We start from the raw sequence: 6626 nt of genomic DNA, 5'->3' as shown, positions 1-6626 counted from the left end.
AACTAAAACATGTTATTATAAAATATGAACAAAATCTGATATTCGTTCAACGAAAAAACGAAAAGTAAAATAACGATAAAATAATATTGGTTATTTAGTAATTAAATAAAATTGAATCATCAAAATTTTCATGTCATGTTGACTTATTTGTAAAACAATATATATATATATATATATATATATATATTATTTGTAGTTCTCCTCTTTTTTTCATATCATTGATTTGATTTTTATCATCTCAATAATACATGAATATTTTAGTTTGTGGTGCAAATAAATAGAAGATTGTATAAATTAGAAGCTAAACTAATTTAAGCAAAAAAGATGGTGTTATATAATATTAATTATAAAGAAAATGAATATCAATTTTAACATTTTTAAAATATGTTATGATATATCACTTTTTATTTTTTACAAAATAATAATTAATAATTCAAAACTTAATTAGTTAGTTAGGAATAGAATGAACATATAAAAAACGGGAAACCGTTCTTCTAGTCGCTCTTTACATCAGCACGAAAGCTGTATGAAGTAGCTCAGTTCATCGCCCCAGAAATCAACGAACTATCAACAGAAATCTACGAACTATCAATCAAGACAGGTATCTGAAATTTTCTTGAAAATGTGAATGCGATCGATTCTCTGTGTTCAAATTTGTTGGAAAATGTGAATGCGATTCTTCTCGGTATATCTATATGTGTAACAGTGAGTTTGTGGTGGATAGATTCATTGAAAACTTTGTCCGTAAATGTGCTGTGTAGTGTTTTCTCTGGTGTTTGGTATCTTAATAGGCATTGCAGGAATGTGTTGTTGTGTTATGTAAAGGATGTCACGATTTCTATAGGCCTTATCGATCCTTGTACGTAGTACGTTAATGGAAATCACGATCGTATACTTTTTCGAGAACATTGAGTTGCTTCTGAGCTCCACAAATTAATCAGATTCATTTTTCTTCGAAAACAATGAGTTTGAGCTAGTTGTCATGACCCAGCCAACTTGTGATATTGTCCGCTTTGGTCTGAGGCCTCACAACTTTAAAACGCGTCACAAGGGGTTGCTACACGTTTATTTAAATGCCCAGCATCTCCCCCGTTGTTTAGCGATGTGGGATTTCGCCGAAGAGCCTTCACCACCCCCTTTCGGGACTCAACGTCCTCGCTGAGATTTTCCCCACCATCTCAAACCTACGCGGAGTCGCTATGATACCAAATGTCACGGGCTCTGCCCACTTGTGATATTGTCCGCTTCGGCCCGAGGCCTCACGGCTTTAAAACGCATCACAAGGGGTTGCTACATGCTTATTTAAATGCCCAACATCTCTCACGTGGTTTAGCGATGTGAGATTTCGCCTAAGGACCATCACCCCCCTCTTTCGGGACTCAGCGTCCTCGCTGAGGTTTGTCCCACTATCCCAAACTCACGTGAAGTTGCTCTGATACCAAATGTCACGGTCCAGCCCACTTGTGATATTGTCCGCTTCGGCCCGAGGCCTCACGGCTTTAAAACGTGTCACAAGGGGTTGCTACATGCTCATTTAAATGCCCAACATCTCTCCCGTGATTTAGCGATGCGGGATTTCGCCTAAGGCCTTCACCCCCTCTCTCGGGACAGCGTCCTCGCTAAGTTTGCCCCACCATCCCAAACTCACGCGGAGTCGCTCTGATTGTCACGCCCCGAGACCGGGGTTAGTCGACACCGGACATTGTTTCAAAATCACATAATTTGTAAACAACAAGCCTCGTAGTAATCAAAATAACCAGTCTATTTCATAATTAAATAATTGTCTTTACAATGCGATTAAAACAGAATGCAGAAGCGTAAAACATGATAATTAACTAAAAGACAGAATAACAAGACTGGTCTTGGATTGAATTGGCTTCATCATCATCTCCAAAAATATTCTTGTTCTTCTTCCTCAATTTTTTCTTTGTTCTTATCTAAGGGGAGGAAGTAAGGGATGAGTATTTGGAGAAATACTCAGTAAATAGGGGCCGATCGATTATAGTTGATAACAAATGCGTATATTATTCGAAGACAGATAGCATGTTCAAATCATATTATATCAATTCAAACAAATGGCACTGATAATCATCTTATTTTACATGGCTAACTGATCAGTTCTCTAAGTTATATCCTCTAATGGGGCGAGACCATAGTATCAGTTATTATATCCCACTGCATCAGGGTCATATCAAATCAAAGCAAATGTCGAAATTTCCTGACCATTTCAAATATGAATCATAATAGTGCCTTCAAAAATATTTTTCTCAAACATGCTTTCAAATATCATTTAACAAATCGAAAGAATAACATATGTCGATCGAATTTCAAAACATACATACTTCTTTTTGTACAAACATGGACATACTTATGAAGAACAAACATGTCTTTTTACATATAGCAAATAGTACACTTATGAAATGCAAGTGCATATAAAAATAAATCAAAAACCCACTTACTTGAGAAATTGTTCCGAAAATCTTGAAATAAACAATTTGAAGTTTGACACCAAAAATCAGTCACCTTGAAAAAAATGTTTGCACCTAACTAAACCGTTGGATCGATCTGAAATTTGGATATGTTGCTCAAAACACGTGTAGGTGTATTCTGAACGGTGGAGATCGGATTTCGATGTCTAAAACGACGAGAAAAACTTTCTGGATTTGGTCGGAGTTTTAGCACTCGAAAATTGATAGAAACTTGGAGTGATTTATGTATGATAATTGGTGCCCTTTTATAGAGAATTGGTAAGGCACCCCACTACTCCATGATCTTATGTCTCAAGCCATTACTCCATGATCATTCAACTACTAAGCCATGTTTTTATGTCACTAAGTCATGTTTAATTAGCCACTAAGCCATGTAGATTTTCGGGGTCTTCACACTGTTAGCAAATGTCACGGTCTAGCTCACTTGCGATATTGTCCGCTTCGACCAGAGGCCTCACGGCTTTAAAACGCGTCACAAAGGGTTGCTACACGGTCATTTAAATCCCCAATATATCTCCAGTGGTATAGCGATATGGGATTTCGTCTCAAGGCCTTTACCCCCCCTTTCGAGACTCAGCAGCGTCCTCGCTGAGTTTTGCCCCACCATCCCAAACTCATGCGGAGTCGCTCTGATACTAAATGTCAGGGTCCTGTCCACTTGTGATATTGTTCGCTTCGGCCCGAGGCCTCACTGCTTTAAAACGCGTTACAAGGGGTTGCTACTCGCTCATTTAAATGCCCAGCATCTCTCTCGTAGTTTAGCGATGTGGGATTTCGCCTAAGGCCTTCCCCCCCCACCCTCCCCGTTCGGGATTCAGCGGCCTCGCTGAAGTTTGCCCCACCATCCCAAACTCACGCGGAGTTGCTCTGATACCAAATGTCACGGCCCAGCCCACTTGTGATATTATCCGTTTCGACCCGAGGTCTCATGGCTTTAATACACGTCACAAGGGATTGCTACACGCTCATTTAAATTCACAGCATCTCTCTCCGTTGTTTAGCGATGTGAGATTTTGCCTAAGGCCTTCAACCCCCCTTTCGGGACTCAGTGTCCATGCTGAGGTTTGCCCCACCATCTCGAACCCACACGGAGTCGCTCTGATATCAAATGTCACGGCTCAACTCACTTGTGATATTGTCCGCTTCGACCTGAGGCCTCAAGGCTTTAAAACGCGTCACAATGGGTTGCTACACGCTCATTTAAATGCATAGCATCTCTCTCCTTGTTTAGCGATGTGAGATTTCGCCGAAGAGTCTTCACCACCCCCTTTCGGGACTCAGCGTCCTTGCTGAGATTTGCCCCACTATCTCAAATTCACGCGGAGCCACTATGATACCAAATGTCACGGGTCTAGCCCACTTGTGATATTTTCCGCTTCGACTAGAGGCCTCATGTCTTTAAAACGCGTCACAAGGGGTTGCTACACGCTCATTTAAATCCCCAATATATCTCCAGTGATTTAGCGATGTGGGATTTTGTCTAAGGGCCTTCACCCCCCCTTTTGAGACTCAGCAGCGTCCTCGCTGAGTTTTGCTCCACCATCCCAAACTCACACGGAGTCGCTCTTATACCAAATGTCATGGCCCAACCCACTTGTGATATTTTCCGTTTCGTCCCGAGGCCTCAAAGCTTTAAAACACGTCACAAGGGGTTGCTACACGCTCATTTAAATGCCCAGCATCTCTCTCGTGGTTTAGCAATGTGAGATTTCGCCTAATGGCCTTCACATCCACTTTCGGGACTCAGCGTCCTCGCTGAGGTTTGCCCCACCATCCCAAACCCATATGGAGTCGCTCTGATACCAAATGTCAATTACCTTTGGTATCAGAGCAACTCCGCGTGGGTTTGGGATGGTGGGACAAACCTCAGCGAGGACGCTGAGTCCCGAAAGAGGGGGGTGAAGACCCTTATGCGAAATCCCACTTCGCTAAACAACGGGAGAGATGTTGGGCATTTAAATGAGCGTGTATCAACCCCTTTTGACACGTTTTAAAGCCGTGAGGCCACGAGCCGCAGTGGAAAATATGACAAGTGGGCTAGGTCGTGACAGTAGTCGTTTCTATTTGAACCATATATTGCTTCATCTTTGTTGAGAAATTAATCAGGAATCTAATAAACGCCTTCACGAGTTCAGAATATGTTCTTTTTATCATTCAATCACGCACTCGAAAAGCGTATCACATCAATTTCTGAAACTCAAATATATGCTATGGATTTAAGCCTTTGAATAACAGATTATGAAGTTGACCTACAACCATGGGAGATGCCAACGCAACACAGAGATACAAGCTATTCAAGAATTCACTTTTGAATTTCATTTTATTTCCTCAAAAGGAAATTCACTCTTGAACTCTCATCTCAAAGCTTTCTCTCTTCTTTTGTAGCGTGTATCTCAAAGTCAGAATGAGGAAGACTCAAACAATACTCTGTTCACACACTTCATTTTGGCACCTTTTATAGTCTACCTATTTTTAAGAGACCTAACTTCGATCACATGTCTTTTATCTAACTAACTCCCTGTTGGTTCCTTCCGCTGTGTGCACTTATATTCCTTGATTTCTTACTTTGACTTAGATTGCTAACAATTAAACTAAATATGTTATTATATTGAAAGTCTTTGACTCAAAATTACATGTTATAATAGCCAGATGTTGATGTTTTTTCATTTTCATGAATATCAGGTTTATAAGTTTTGACTGTTTTCTGCAGGATGCTGAAATTTGGAGTTCTACTTTTCTTATTTATGATTCAGGTATTAAATTTCTGAACCACATCGAGCTATGAATCAAATTTGTTTTTCCATTCCAATGCTCTCTTTGCACAACAATACATGTGGTATGTGCCAGTGAAGTTCATTCCCCTCCTCGCCTGGTGACCAGGCTCATTCACATGAATTTCATTCTATCACCCTTCTACAACCCTAGATATAACAATGATGCTCTTGATGAGATTGTTCAATATGAATCTTTTTGGAATGTATTCCTCCACTCTTCCCAACATTTTGAGACTATGTCAGCTCCCGCTTAACCCTTGCACAGAAGGGATTTCTTGTCCACGTCAAAGTCGGACCACACAGTGTTGATCAATATCTTTATCTTGATACGGGGAGTAGTCTACTCTGGATTCACTGTCGTCCAGATAGTCTAAATGAAAAAAACCCGATGTATGACTCGAGAAACTCTTCCACTTACAAAGCCGAAGATTGCACCTCTCATTTCTATGATGCTTATTATTTAAAATGCGATATGTTCCACCGATGCCAATACGACCAGCGTTACGCAAAGGGAATCAAGACCAATGGCCATTTGTCTCAAGAAACCTTTGACTTTGGGGGTACAGACGGTTCTCTTTTTTGGCAATGATGAAGCCATTTTGAATGGTATTGTATTCGGCTGCTTCGAATGCAACACAGTTACTGTCGGATGACATTTTAGGATTTTGCAACAATACATATTCATTGCTAGCTCAAACTTCTTCAACCAAATTCTCCTATTGCTTGGGACGCAATACTGACACACGCCACGATTACAGCCGACTAATAATCGGCAAACCTATTAAAGAACATTTGACTCATGAGATACCCTTGATTGTTGATGGAAAATACTACGTAGATATGACAGCTATACAAATTGGACATGTCATTTTGTAAATCGAGTTATGTCTTCTTAAAAGAAATACAAGTGAACATAAAGGCGAGATGGCAGTTTATACTAGCTCCACCTTCTCTTTTTTCCTGAAGTTGTGAAACCCCGAATTTTCTGGTGATAAGAATTTTTATGATAAGCCTAATTTTGGGATAAATAAACCAAGATCTAAGATTTGATAGGATATTGATATCAGATAAAGATATAAGATTTGATATGATATCGATTCTAGATAAAGATTTGATTCAGAATTCAAACGCGCGATATCACTCGATCACGATAGCAGCCAACCCCTATAAATAGGAGAAGCTCTCATTCAGAATTTGCACATCAGATAAAGATAAATGATATCAGATAAAGATATAAGATTCAATCACGAGTTTTTGCTCTCCAATTTTCGAAATTCCTCTCCAAAAATTCTGCACGGGTCATCAAAATTCTGTCCATAGTCAGAAATTCGTTTCTCTCGCTAAGGTACTCGGAATCCGATCT

General features: G+C 39.9%; 1 long non-coding RNA gene across 1 annotated transcript; it reads left to right on the top strand.

Moving 5' to 3' along the window:
- Window positions 1–499: 499 nt before the first annotated feature.
- On the top strand, window positions 500–5951 carry LOC142524636 (uncharacterized). The gene is made up of 2 exons (XR_012814923.1): window positions 500–601; window positions 5200–5951. It is a non-coding gene; the product is annotated as an uncharacterized LOC142524636 (long non-coding RNA).
- Window positions 5952–6626: the final 675 nt, after the last annotated feature.

This window comes from Primulina tabacum, chromosome 14 (genome assembly GCF_025594145.1).
Source record: "Primulina tabacum isolate GXHZ01 chromosome 14, ASM2559414v2, whole genome shotgun sequence".
NCBI classification, from domain to species: Eukaryota; Viridiplantae; Streptophyta; class Magnoliopsida; order Lamiales; family Gesneriaceae; genus Primulina; species Primulina tabacum.
The sequence above is the reverse complement of the archived record's forward strand: the minus strand, read 5'-3'. Positions and strand labels throughout refer to the sequence as shown.